The 14,719-nt window shown below is 43.8% G+C and overlaps 1 protein-coding gene across 23 annotated transcripts in view; it reads left to right on the top strand.

The window, feature by feature from the left end:
- Nucleotides 1-14,719, top strand: part of NOL6 (nucleolar protein 6) — a 49,910-nt gene that overhangs the window by 22,178 nt on the left and 13,013 nt on the right. The window contains exon 1 of one of the 23 annotated variants that reach the window (XM_019033933.4): nucleotides 9,333-9,451. The exons of the other annotated variants lie outside the window; for them this stretch is intronic. The gene's annotated coding sequence lies outside the window, so the exon portion shown is untranslated. Of the gene's footprint in view, nucleotides 1-9,332; nucleotides 9,452-14,719 lie in introns of those variants that run through there. 23 annotated transcript variants of the gene reach the window in all.

The following is a 14,719-nucleotide window of genomic DNA, read 5'->3' as shown; positions in this document are numbered from 1 at the left end:
ACCATCTTGAGGACTATACCATCTTATACTGGGTGTTTAGTAATTATTTGTTGAATGAATGAATGCAAAAATGTTACTATTAGTTGTATTATGTTTATACAATGAAATGTTTCTCCACTGTAAAACAGGTGAATGCACATGTAAACACAGTAATTATTTTAGAATCAGATTTCTTAATAGTGGCATTATTGACATTTTGGGGGATTGCCCTGTATACTATAGGATGTTTCGTAGCAACTGTGGTCTCTACTCACTAGATTTCATTACCACATCTCCCCTCAACTCCAGTTGTGACAACTCACAATGTCTCCAGACACTGCCATATATCTTTTTGGTGTTTCAGAGAAGCTGAATAAAAGTAGATCTCTCCATATTAACTAAAGGATAATGGTTAACATCTGTGTGGTACTTTGCGTATAAAGTGCTTTCACATATATCACTCATTCATTCATTTGTTAAGCATTTATTGAGCTCTGCTACGTGCTATACGCCTCTACTGGACACCAGAGTATAATATACTGGTGAAGTACTCCTTGAACTTGAGGCATCATCAAAAATGTGACTTCCCATGAAAAGCCTTCTCCCACTTTGTTAAGTCACTCTGCCCTTCTTATTGTCTAATGCCGCAGTCTGTCTCCTTTGCAATATTTTCTATTCTGCTCTCCTTAAGGGTAGGTGTCATGTCAGTTTCTGCCACCTCTGTGAGGTCTTGAATGCAAGACCTAGTGTACTGCTAGGCCCAAAACAGGCACTCAATGAAACCAGTTGAGTCAGTGGAAGAATGGATGAAAGCAACATGCTTATCGGAAAGAGACAAGCCAAGATTCATTGCTACACAATATGATGGGTACCAAGGCAGAGAAGTGGGTTGTGGGCATTGTGTTAGTCTGTTTTGAGCTGCTATAACAGGATACCACAGACTGGGTAATTTATGAAGAACAGGAATTTGTTTCCTCACAGTCCTGGAAGTTAGGAAGTCCAAGATGAAGGCACTGGCAGGTTCATTTATCTGGTGAGGGTCTAGTCTCTCTGCTTCCAAGATGGCGCCTTGATTGTTGCATCCTTGAGGAGTGGGGGAAGAATGCTGTGTCCTCATATAACAGAAGGCAGAAGAACAAAAAGGGATGAACTCCCTCTTTCAAGCCCTTTTATAAGGGCACCTAATCCCATTCACAAGATAGGAGCCCTCGTGGCCTAATCACCTTTTAAAGGCCCCACCTCTTAATAGTATCACATTAGCAACACTTAGTTTTAGACGAGGCACATTGAAACCATAGCAGGTATAAAAGACAAACATTTAATCAGACTGTTTGTCAGTTGATAATTTTTCCTTCCCTCTGGGAGACCTGTCTATGAGTGGCTGAGAGACCTGTTTAATTCTGGGGTATAGAATTAAGATGGCCACCTGCCTGCAAGTAGAGATAAGCTGCATTCTCCCAAATCAACTTTGTTCATAATAAAAGGAATGTTCTGGCCTCCATATGCCATACTCTTTATTGTCAATTTCTTAAATAGTTCACAACTTGGTTAGAGAAGAGGCAGGCTATCTATTGCCCCATCCTCTACCTTTTTTTCTTTTTTAAAAAAACTAAATACCTAATTGCTATATTGTTATTCTTTTGTCTGTTAGTGCTCTCCTTAACATGTATAAAAATAGACCAAACTGACATGATCATATTTTAGAAAAATACTATTTTCTTTTTTTTTTGAAAAGGAAACAGAAAAAAAAGATAGATGGCTTAAATTGTCTACTTATCATAACATAGAATTAGAAATCCCAGTCTTTGTGGCTGCCAAAAAAAAAAAAAAAAAAAGAATGGCCAAAGATGAAATCAAATAAAAGTCTTTCACGACTCTCTTCCTATGACTGTTAATATGAAGAAACTTAATAGTTCTGAAAATAAAGATGTAAATTGCTGCAGAATATAAAACAGGATAAAGTCACAATAGCCAAAATGTGGAAGCAATCCAAATGTTCATCCGTGGATGAATGGATAAACAACATGAGGTATATATGTACAATGGAATATGATTCAGCCTTAAAAAGAAGTGCAATTCTTACATATGCTACAACATAGATGAACCTTGAGGACATTATACTAAGTGAAATAAGCAGGTCACGGAAGGACAAATATATGATTCCACTCATGTGAGGTACCTAGAATAGGCAAATTCATACAGACAGAAAGTAGTTTCCAGGGGCTGGGGGTAGGGAAGAATAGAGAGTTAGTGTTTAATTGGTATAGACTTTCTGTTTGGGATCATTCTTTTAAAAGTTCAGGGGATTGATAGTAGTGATGGCTACATAACAATGTGAATGTACTTCACACTACGGAGTTGCACAATTAAACATGGTTAAGATGGTACATTTTTGTGTATTTTAGCATAAGAAAAAAAATTTAGGGCTGGGCAAGGTGGCTTACATCTGTAATCCCAACACATTGAGAGGCCAAGGCGGGAGGATCACTTGAGCCCAGGAGTTTGAGACCAGCCTGGGCAACATAGTGAGACCCCATCTCTAACAAAAAATAATAATAATAATAAATTAGCCAGACCTGGTGGTGTGCGCCTATAGTCCCAGCTACTCAGGAGGCTGAGGCAGGAGGATCACTTGAGCCCATGAGTTCAAGGCTGCAGTGATTTGTGATCATGCCACTGCACTCCAGCCTGGATGACAGAGTGAGAACTTGCCTCGAAAAAAAAATTAGTATGATAAAGCGCAGACCATGTATATAATGAAGATACTTCAACCATTTGAAGGAGTGTTCTGTTCTCAAGCCAAATAGAGAACCACATACTATCCCAGAAAAAAACACAGTTAGCAAAGGATCCAGGGAAGCTAGAAAGGCTGGTGTTTTGTGGCTGAGGTCAGTAGAGATGACTGCTCTGTTCATGGAATCCCATGGGTAGTTATCTTCATCTTCTTAGCCACCAGTGACAGGGTACTGCTTGACAGACTGACCCTGTGGTGTGAATATCACATACATTATCATTGAATTTTTGAAACACCTTATAAAGTAGACATTCTCATTTATAGGAATTTAATACCTTTCTGAAATTTGCTAAGTAAGTGGTGTAGCCAACACTTAAACCCTAGATCAGCAGACTCCAAAATTGAAGTACTTTCCTCAGTATATCCCAAGAATGGCTTTAGGAAGAATTATATGGATAATCTGGAGTAAAAGGAACAGGAATTTCTTCATTTAGGTCAGCGAGATGTGCTGACAAGATGACCACAAATGCAGGAATGTTGGAGTGGTGGTTAATATTTAGATGAGAAATCCTTAGAGTTTAAAGAGTGGAATAGCAATGCAAGTTTCTGGCGCTACTTCAGTAGGGCTATCTGGAACTGATTGAAGGGGAAAAAATTAAAGCCAGAAAGCTCAGTGGAGCAGGTGTCATAGTGGCCACAGCGAAACAAAGATTTTCAAAATGAGATGCTAAGTGAGAAACAACAACTGAGGAGAGAAGTAATTTCTCCAGGGTCACAATGGGCATGAGGAGAATCGTTCTTTTAGACTCTGGGTGAGCTCATAGTAATCCAAGCATTGGTGATGTAGGCCACTGAGTTCTGGCTTTGAGTACATCTCTAATCCTTAAACCTTCACTAAGAGGGAGGTGAAGGGAGTCAGGTGTGCCACATGTCTGGCCACTGAAAAATGCCTAGATGGGAAAGGAGTTTGAAATATTGTCCTAAAATGAAGTTTCTGAGTTAAATGGGCCAGATTTCACCATGTGTTCACTGTTATTGTTGTGTAAAATGAAGAGATTTAAATGAGATTAAGATCTTTAATTAGCTTTCTGAGATATTGAAATTTAAGAACCTGGCCAGGCACAGTGGCTCACGCCTGTAATCTCAGCACTTTGGGAGGCTGAGGCAGGCGGGTCACCTGAGGTCAGGAGTTCAAGACCAGCCTGTCTAACATGGTGAAACTGTGTCTCTACCAAAAATACAAAAATTAGCCAGGCGTGGTGACGCATGCCTGTAATCCTAGCTACTCGGAAGGCTGAGGCAGGAGAATCGCTTGAACCCTGGAGTCGGAGGTTGCAGTGAGCCAACATTGTGCCACTGCACTCCAGCCTGGGTGATAGAGTGAGACTGTGTCTCAAAAAGAAAAAAACAAAAAAAAAAGAAAGAAAGAAAAGAAAACTAAGAACCCAGTGACCTCTGCCACATACATTGCCTGACTTTGGTTAATGTGGTGACATACTGAGCCCCAAACTGGCATATGTAATCTCTGATCACTTCTGCACCAAAGCTGTTAGCCTAACTTGGCAATGAAGGCCAAGCTAAGAAGAGTCAGGAATTATGAAGCACAAAGCATAGAATATCAAAACTAGAAAGAAAAATATCTGTTTTCCTAATGCTTTCATTTTGTAGGTGTGGAAAATTGAGGACCAGGGAGAGTACCTTGCCAGCAATTTTGTAGTTATGGTTTTAGATGAAGAGCTGCACAGTGTTAGGGGAAATTCTGAATGGTGTTCAAGTCCTCCAGCCAGCAGCAGCAGAATGTGGTTTTTAATGTGCACTATGCAAGTAGTGCTTCAGATGGAGCTTATTCTTATTTTTAAGTTATTTTATTTTTTTATTTGATTAATTCATTTATTTTTATATATTTTAACAGATTTAGTGACATAAAATTATATATGGTGTACAATTTGATGGTTGATACACACATGCATTGTGAAATGATCATCACAATCAAGCTAATTAACCTATTATCACCTCTTCATAATTACTATTTTGTGCATGCATGCGTATTTATTATTTCTGAAATAATTTTAGACTGACAGAAAAGTTGCAGAAATAGTACAGAGTTCACATATATCTACCACTTTGCTTCCCCGATGTTAAAAACTTATATAACTATAGTTCAATAATCAAAATGAGGAAATTAACTTTGATACAATACTATGAATTAAACTACAGCCCTTTGATTTTCACCATCTCCTCCCCCACCCCCTACCATGCCTTTTTAATGTTCTAGGATATAATCTAAGATCCCACGTTGCATTCGTTTCTATGCATTCGTTTCTATGTCCCCTCAGTTTCCTCCAATCTGTGACAGTTGCTCCGTATTTCCTAGTCTTTCATGGACTCTTGATGAGTACTGGTCAGCTGTTTTGTAAAATGATCCTCAGTTTGGGTTTGTCCATGTTTTCCTCATGATTAGACTGAGGTGATGGGTTGGAGGGAAGAAGAACACAAGGTGAAATGCTCTTGTTATTTCCTATCGGGTACAGGATGCCAACGCGGCTTATTAGTGATACTTACTGTGATCATTTGGTTAAGGTGGCATCTCCCAGGTTTCTTTATTGTAAAGTTTCTTTTCTCCCTTTGCAAATGATAAACATCTTAGAGATGCTTTGAGACTGTGGTAGCATCCTGTTTCTTCTCAAACTTTTGGCTGCTGATTTTCGCATTCCTTGGTGGATCTTGTCAACGGTTACTAATGTGGTGTTCAAGTGGGGATTTTTTATTTTACTCATTCCTTCTACATTAATTGGAATTTTGTAAGGAAGAAGTGTCTTTTCTCATACATTTATTTATTGAATTATTTATTTATGTCCATATGGATTTATGGATATTTATTTTGTCCTACGGGATTGTGTTAGTTCTTGCCTTGCTATAAAGGAATACCTGACACTAGGTAATTCATAAAGAAAAGAGGGCCGGGTGTGGTGGCTCACTCCTGTAATCCCAGCAGTTTGGGAGGCCAACGCTGGCCAATCACTTGAGGTCAGGAGTTCAAGACCAGCCTGGCTGAATAGTACTTGGTTGTGTGAGTGTGTATGTGTGTGTGTGTATATATATATTTATATATATATATATATAGTCACCCAGGGTGGAGTGCAGTGGTGCGATCTCGGCTCAGTGCAACCTCTGCCTCCTGGGTTCAAGTGATTGTTCTGCATCAACCTCCCGAGTAACTGGGATTACAAACGTGTGCCACCATACCCGGCTAATTTTTGTATTTTTAGTAGAGACAGGATTTTACTATGTTGGCCAGGCTGGTCTTGAACTCCTGACCTCCAGTAATCCACCCGCCTCAGCCTCCCAAAGTGCTGGGATTACAGGCATGAGCTACTGCACCTGGTCAAGAAAGGCACTTTAGACAGTGCCCGAGTTGAGGATTTGGCCTGTGACTCGCTGCAGTTGCCACACTGTGGCCTTAGAACAGTCTTATCCAGTCCTGAAAACCCCAGTGCCTTGGAAACATCAGGACTGGTCAGAAGGACAGTAAGTCCTCAAGGCACCAGCCCCTGCTCCTCCTCCAAGATCGAGGGGTATTACAAACTCTCTGCAGGACCCATATCCTGGGTGTGGACACCCAGTCCTGCTAGGACCTGCTTTGAGAAGAGTTGATCCCAGCCATGAAACTACCTGATGCCTTCAGTGAAGCAAGCAGGAAAGGCCCAAGTGATCCTCCTGTATCAGCCTCATGAGTAGCCAGTAGCTGGGACCACAGGCGGCCACCACCACAGCTGCCTAATTTTTTTTGTAGAGACAGGTTTCATCATGTTGCTGTTCTGGAACTCCTGAACTCAAGTGATGTGCCTGCCTCAGTCTACCAAATTGCTGGGATTACAGGTGTGAGCCACCGCGCCCAGCCCCAGCTAATTTTTTTTTTTTTTTTTTGTATTTTTAGTACAGATGGGGTTTCACCATGTTGGCCAGGATGGTCTTGAACTCCAGAGCTCAAGTGATCTGCCCACCTCGGCCTCCCAAAGTGCTGGGATTACAGGCGTGAGCCATCGAGCCTGGCCTATACCCTTGTGTTTTGTATCACAAGTTCCAGGAACATGAAGATAATGGGTGAGGCAGCTAGTCAGGATCAAAATGCTTTTATTTGTATTTATTTATTCATTTATTTCTGAGACAGGGTCTCACTCTGTTTCCCTTAAGTGTAGTGGTGCGATCTTGGCTCACTGAAGCCTCAACCTCCTGGGCTTTCGCAATCCTCCCACCTCAGCACCCCTAGTAGCTAGGACCAATAATTAGCTGGGCTTGTGCAACACCAAGCCCAGCTAATTATTTATTTTATTTTTTATTTATTTTTTATTTTTATTTTTGTGTGTGTGTGTGTTGGAGTTTTGCTCTTCTTGCCCAGGCTGGAGCAACCTCCACCTCCTGGGTTTAAGTGATTCTCCTGCCTCATCCTCCCGAGTAGCTGGGATTACAGGCATGCACCACCACGCCTGGCTAATTTTGAATTTTTAGAAGAGATGGGGTTTCTCCATGTTGGTCAGGCTGGTCTTGAACTCCCGACCTCAGGTGATCCGCCTGCCTTGGCCTCCCAAAGTGCTGGGATTACAGGCATGAGCCACCGAGCCCGGCCTGTTTATTTTTTTGTAGAGACAAGGTCTCACTATGTTACCCAGGCTGGTCTTTAACTCCTGACCTCAAGCCATCCTCCTGCCTTAGCCTCCCAAAGTGGGGAGATTACAGACATGAACCACTATACCTGGCTAAATGCCTTTAAATCAGCGGTCCCCGCTGGGCGCGGTGGCTCACGCCTGTAATCCCAGCACTTTGGGAGGCCGAGGTGGGTGGATCACGAGGTCAGGAGATCGAGACCATCCTGGCTAACACGGTGAAACCCCGTCTCTACTAAAAATACAAAAAATTAGCCGGGCGTGGTGGCGGGCGCCTGTAGTCCCATCTACTCAGGAGGCTGAGGCAGGAAAGAATGGTGTGAACCCAGGAGGTGGAGCTTGCAGTGAGCGGAGATCCCGCCACTGCACTCCAGCCTGGGTGACAAAGCAAGACTGTCTCAAAAAAAAAAAAAAAAAAATCAGCGGTCCCCAACCTTTTTGGCACCAGGTTTCGTGGAAGACAATTTTTTTACAGGGTTGGGGGGGAATAGGATGAAACTGTTTCACTTCAGATCATCAGGTATTAGTTAGATTCTCATAAGGAGTGTGCAACATAGATCCCTCATGTGCACAGTTCACAATAGGATTTGTGCTCCTATGAGAATCTAATGCCCTGCTGATCTCACAGGAGGCAGAGCTCAGGCAGTAATATGCCCCTGCCGCTCACCTCCTACTGTGTGGCTGGTTCCTAACAGGTCATGGACTGTACCACGACCATACCGGTCTGTGGCCCAGGGGATGGAGACCCCTGCTTTAACAATAGCCTTTGGGCCAGGTGAGGTGGCTCATGCCTGAAGTCCCCGCACTTCGGGAGGTGGAGGCAGGATGATGACTTGAGCACAGGAGTTTGAGACCAGCCTGGGCAAGATGGCAAGACCCCATCTTTTAAAAAAAAAAAATTTTTTTTTTTTTGAGACAGAGTCTCGCTCTTGTCCCCCTGGCTGGAGTGCAGTGGTGCGGTTTCAGCTCACTGCAGCCTCCGTCTCTTGACAGTTCATAGGTTCAAGAGATTTCTCCTGCCTCAGCCTCCCAAGTAGCTGGGATTACAGGCACCTGCCACCATGACCAGCTAATTTTTGTATTTTTAGTAGAGATGGGGTTTCCCCATGTTGGCCAGGCTGGTCTCAAACTCCTGACCTCAGGTGATCCACCCACCTTGGCCTCTCAAAGTGCTGGGACTGCACTTTGGCCACTGCACCCGGCCAAAAAAAATTATTTTTTTAATTAGCTGGGTGTGGTGGCATGTACCTGTGGTCCCAGCTACTCGGGAGGCTGAGGCAGAAGGATTGCTTGAGCCTAGGAAGTCAAGGCTGCAGGTAACTGTGTTTGCACCAGTGCATTCCAGCCTGGGCTATAGAGGGAGACCCTGTCTCAAATAAACAAAATAGCACAAAACAAAAATACATAAAATGACTTTGGACATGTGTGTGAGGGGTGCATAACTGAAGTCCTGTCCTCACCTCCTTGGGCCTGATGAATGTTGCATACCTCACATAGCTCAGACTGCTCTGAACTGTTTTCCTTTTCTCACAGTAATCTTTCTAATGTGCCCACGGCAATCTGTGCATATCATAGCACCCCCCATGCTGCACTGCATTTATGTGTCTGTTTCCTCTCAGCCTCTGAAGTGCCGTTGAGAATGAGCCATTCATTCATTCATTCATTCATTCTTTCTTTCATTCAAAAAATTTATTGGGTGCCTCCTATGTGACAGGCCCTGTGCTAATATCAGGGATACAGTAGTAAATGAGACAGAAATAAGTGGTCCTTGCCCTTGTGGAGCTTACCTTCTGTCTCTGAGACAGAAACAGATAAAAACAAGTAGTTAGTAGATAATATTGTTACAAGTTTTGGTGAGTACCAGTGAAAGTGACTAAAAAGGTGCCTAATACTGAAAATGTTAGGGCAGGATACAATTTTATTTTAATTATATATTTATTTATTTTTGAGGCAGGTCTGCTCTGTCACCCAGGCTAGAGTACAGTGGTGCAGTCATGGCTCACTGCAGCCTCAACCTCCCGGGCTCAAGCAATCCCACCTCCCACCTCAGCCTCCCGAGTAGCTGGGACTACAGGTATGTGCCACCACACCCAGCTAATTTTTTTTTTTTTTTGAGACGGAGTTTCACTCTGTCACCCAGGCTGGAGTGCAGTGGCACGATCTCGGCTCACTGCAAACTCCACCCTCCGGTTTCAAATGATTTTCTTTCCTCAGCCTCCTGAATAGCTGGGACTACAGGTGCCTGCCACCGTGCCGGCTAATTTTTTGTATTTTTAATAGAGATGGGGTTTCACCATCTTGGCCAGGCTGGTCTTGAACTCCTGACCTCGTGATCCACCCACCTCGGCCTCCCAAAGTGCTGGGATTACAGGCGTGAGCCACCATGCCTGGCCCACACCCAGCTAATTTTTGGTTTTTGGTTTTTGTTTTTTTGAGACAGAGTCTCACTCTGTTGCTGAGGCTGAAGTGCAGTGGCACAATCTCAGCTCACTGCAACCTCTGCCTCCCAAGTTCAAGCAAGTCTCCTGCCTCAGCCTCCCGAGTAGCTGGGATTACAGGCACGTGCCACCAGGCCCGGTTAATGTTTGTATTTTTTTTAGTAGAGACGGAGTTTCGCCATGTTGGCCAGGCTGGTCTCAAAACCATGACCTCAGATGATCCACCCGCCTTGGCCTCCCAAAGTGCTGGGATTACAGGTGTGAGCCACCATGCCCGGCCTTAATTTTTATATATATATTTTTTGAGACAGTCTCACTTTGTTGCCCAGCCTAGAGTGCAGTGGCACAATCTCGGCTCACTGCAACCTCTGCGGCCTGGGTTCAAGCGATTGTCTTGCCTCAGCCTCCTGAGTAGCTGGGATTACACCTGCCACTGTGCCTGGCTAATTTTTGTATTTTTAGTAGAGGTGGGTTTCACCATCTTGGTCAGGCTGGTCTTGAACTCCTGACCTGGTGATCCACCCGCCTCGGCCTTCCAAAGTGCTGGGATTACAGGCGTGAGCCACCACACCTGGCCTAATTTTTGTATTTTTTTATAGAGATGGAGTTTCACTATGTTGTCCAGGCTGGTTTTGAACTCCTGGACTCCCACCTCGGCCTTCCACAGTTCTGAGATTACAATGTGTCAATTCTTGACCATTCTTGACCACGGGGCTTGATCATTAAGTATGGAATGAATAGTCAATTCATTTCACAGCTTTTTGGTCTTTCTTAGACTTCAATGATGCTGCTTCTTCCCCTCTGTCAATTCAAATTCAAACCATGCTTCAACACTTAGCACAAGCTCCATTCCTCCAGTAAACCTTATCAATCAAAACATTCTGAGCAAAGAGCAGCAAGGTCAAAGGCCCAGGAAATAAATCAAATTAGAGTAAGAAAACTCCCAAGTAGTTCAATGCAACTGGGGCATAAAATTTGAGGGAGACAATGGTTAAAGGAAAGACGAAAAGGATTGACTATGGTCACAATCATTCAGTAAACATTTATTAAGTTCCTACAGTGTGCTAGGTATTGGGCATGTACACATGGTCCTCATTTTCACGTATTCACAGTCAAGGGCAAAAAGAGACAACTGGGCTGGGCAAGTGGCTCATGCTTATAATCCCAGTGCTTTGGGAGGCTGATGAGGGAGGATTGTTTGAGGTTCTGAGGTCAAGACCACTACCAAATATTAAAAAATTAGCTGGGCATGGTGGCATATACCTGTAGTCCTAGCTACTTGGGAGGATCACTTGAGCCCAGGTATCCCAAGCTGCAGTGAGCTACAACTGCACTGCAGCCTGGGTGACAGTGAGATCCTGTCTCTAAAAAAATAGTAATAAATTTATAAATAAAAGTAAAACAAAAGGAGAGACAATTGATAACCAGAAATTGTAAAAAGCACTAAAAGGAAAATGGATGATATAAGAGAAACGTTTTAGAAAACATATTGGCCAGGCTGGGCGTGGTGGGTCACGCCTGTTATCCTAGCACTTGGGGAGGTTAAGGTGGACTGATTGCCTGAGTTCGGAGTCCAAGACCAGCCTGGGGAACATGGTGAAACCCTGTCTCTACTAAAATACAAAAAATTAGCCAGGCGAGGTGGTGTGCACCTGTAGTCCCAGCTACTCGGGAGGCTGAGGCATGAGAATTGCTTAAACCCCGGAGGCGGAGGAGGTTGCAGTAAGCTGAGGTCTTGCCGCTGCACTCCAGCCTGGGCGACAGAGCAAGACTCTGTCTCAAAAAAAAAAAAAGAAAATAAAGGAGGGAAGGCGGGAGGGAGGGAGGGAGGGAGAAAGAAAGAGAAAACAGCCTGGGCATAGTGGCTCATGCCTGTAGTCCCAGTACTTTGGGAGGCAGAGGAGGGCAGATCACTTGAGGACAGGGGTTCAAGACCAGTCTGGCCAACATGGTGGCCTACTCTACTAAAAATGCAAAAATTAGCCAGGTGTGGTGGTGTGTGGCTGTCATTCCAGCTACTCCAGAGGCTGAGGCAGGAGAATCACTTGAACTTGGGAGGTGGAAGTTGCAGTAAGCTGAGATCTTGCCACTGCACTGCAGCCTGCGTGACAGAGAAAGACTCCATCTCAAAAAAAAAAAAAAAGAAAAGAAAAGAAAACATATCTATATTTGTTTAGAGAACATATTTTAGGACTTTAGTTAAGACCTTGGCCGGGCACAGTGGCTCAAGCCTGTAATCCTAGCACTTTGGGAGGCCAAGGTGGGAGGATCACTTGAGTCCAGGAATTTGAGACCAGCCTGGGCAACATGGTGAAATCCTGTCTCTACAAAAAATTAGTCGAGTGTGTGGTGCACGCCTGTGGTCCCAGCTAGCCAGGAAGCTGGGGTGGGAGGATGGTTTGAGTCCAGAGGTGATATTTATGCTGAGAGGTGAAAGATGAAAAGGAGAAAAAGCCAAGAAAGCAAAATTCCAAATGGAACAAACAGCTTGGGTGAAGTCCCGGAGTTAGGAAAGAACTTAATACAACGAAGGAACTGAAAGAAGGCTGATGTTGCTGTAGCTCAGGGAACCAGGGGTGGAGTAGCAAGAAAAATGATGAGGGCCAGGCAGTGGCCGATGCCTGTAATCCCAGCACTTTCGAAGGCCGAGGCCGGCAGATTCCTTGCGCTCAGGAGTTTGAAACCAGCCTGGGCAACATGACGAAAGTCTACACAAAAATACAGAAATTAGCCAGGCATGGTGGTGCGCGTGTGTAGTCTCAGTTACTCAGGAGGCTGAGGTGTGATTCCACCACTGTATTCCAGCCTAGGCAACAGAGCGAGAACTTGCCCCTCTTCTCCCACAAAAAAGATGGAATAGCTGGGCAAGGTGGCTCACCCCTGTAATCCCAGCACTTTTGGAGGCTGAGATGAGCGGATCACTTGAGGTCAGGAGTTTGAGACCAGCCTAGCCAACATGGTGAAACCTCGTCTTTACTAAAAATACAAAAATTAGCCGGATGTGTTGGCATGTGCCTGTAGTCCCAGCTACTCTACTCGGGAGGCTGAGGCAGAAGAATCGCTTGAATCTGGGAGGCGGAGGTTGCAGTGATCTAAGATTGCACCACTGCACTCCAGCCTGGGTGACAGAGCAAGACTCTGTCTCAAAAAAAATAAAATAAAATAAAAAGAAGGAATAGCAAGTGAAGGGCCATATTGATCATGACTTTATGGAAGTTGAAGTCTGTGTTTAGTTTTAAGTACAATTGGAAGACACTGATGAGTTTTTAAAAGGAAGTGACATGATAGAATTTCTATTTTAGAAAACTAATTCTGGCAGCTGTGTGGAAAATGAATTGAAAATGGACATACCGCTCTTCTGAAACTTCCTTAAAAAGCTATCGCATAGCCGGGCGCGGTGGCTCACGCCTGTAATCCTAGCACTTTCGGAGGCCGAGGCGGGTGGATCATGAGGTCAGGAGATCAAGACCATCCTGGCTAACACGGTGAAACCCCGTCTCTACTAAAAAATACAAAAAATTAGCCGGGCGTGGTGGCGGGTGCCTGTAGTCCCAGCTACTTGGCAGGCTGAGGCAGGAGAATCACTTGAACCCGGGAGGCGGAGCAGTGAGCCGAGATCGTGCCACTGCACTCCGGCCTGGGCGACAGAGTGAGACTCTGTCTCAAAAAATAAATAAATAAATAAATAATAAATAAAAAGCTATTGCATAAACTGACCTGCACTGTTTGAAGTCAGAATAGTGATTGTTGGGGGCAGAGTTACTAGAGGGCAGCATGAGGGGAGATTCTGAAGGTGCAGGAAATGTTCTGCTTATTTTCTGGGAGCTGACTATATGAGTATGTTTGGTTTGTTAGTATTCAAGCTTTACACTTGGGATATGTACATTTTTCCTTATGTATATTGTACTTCAATACAAATTTTTAGACTGGGCACGGTGGCTCACCCCTGTAATCCCAGCATTTTGGGAGACTGAGGAGGGCAGATCACTTGAGGCCAGAGTTCGAGATCAGGCTGGCCATCATGGTGAAACTCTGTCTCTACTAAAAATACAAAAATTGGCCTGGTGTGTTGGTGCATGCCTGTAATCCCAGCTACTTGGGAAGCCGAGGCACAATAATCAATTGAACCAGGAGGTGGATGTTGCAGTAAGCTGAGATCGACCCACTGCACTCTAGCCTGGGCAACAGAGGGACACTCACTCTCTCTCAAAAAAAAAAAAAAAAAATATATATATATATATACATATATATATATATATATGTATATAGTAATAGTTGAATTTAGATGATCCTGCATTAGGAAATAAAATGAAACATATAACGGTTATTACTGGAATAACTGACAAAATTTAAAGATGGAATTTGTATACTAGTATTGAATCACGATTAAATTTCCTTAATTTCATAATCGGGCTGTGCTTATATAAGAGGTAGTTCTTGATCTTAGTAGATACATACCAAAGTATTTAGGGAGATGTGTGATTGGTTTTCAAATGGTTTTGCAAAATAATATGTAAATACATAGGTAAACATAAACTTGGCAAAATAGTAACACTAAGTGAATCTAGGTGAAGAGTATATGCGCATTCATTATATTATTCTTGCAACATTTGTTTTAAATTTTTAATATTTTAAAAATAGGCCGGGAGCAGTGGCTCAGGCCTGTAATCCCAGCATTTCGGGAGGCCAAGGTGGGCGGGTCACTGGCGGTCAGGAGTTTGAGACTAGCCTAGGCAACATGAGGAAACCCCATCTCTAGTGAAAATACAAAAATTAGACGGGTGTGATGGTACCTGCCTGTAATCCCAGCTCCTCAGGAGGCTGAGGCACGAGAATCGCTTGAGCCTGGGAGACGGAGGATGCAGGGAGCTGAGATGGTGCCACTGCACTCCAGCCTGGGCGAC

The sequence above is a fragment of the Gorilla gorilla genome, chromosome 13 (genome assembly GCF_029281585.2).
Source record: "Gorilla gorilla gorilla isolate KB3781 chromosome 13, NHGRI_mGorGor1-v2.1_pri, whole genome shotgun sequence".
Classification (NCBI taxonomy): domain Eukaryota; kingdom Metazoa; phylum Chordata; class Mammalia; order Primates; family Hominidae; genus Gorilla; species Gorilla gorilla.
This window is presented reverse-complemented; position numbering and strand designations above follow the sequence as displayed.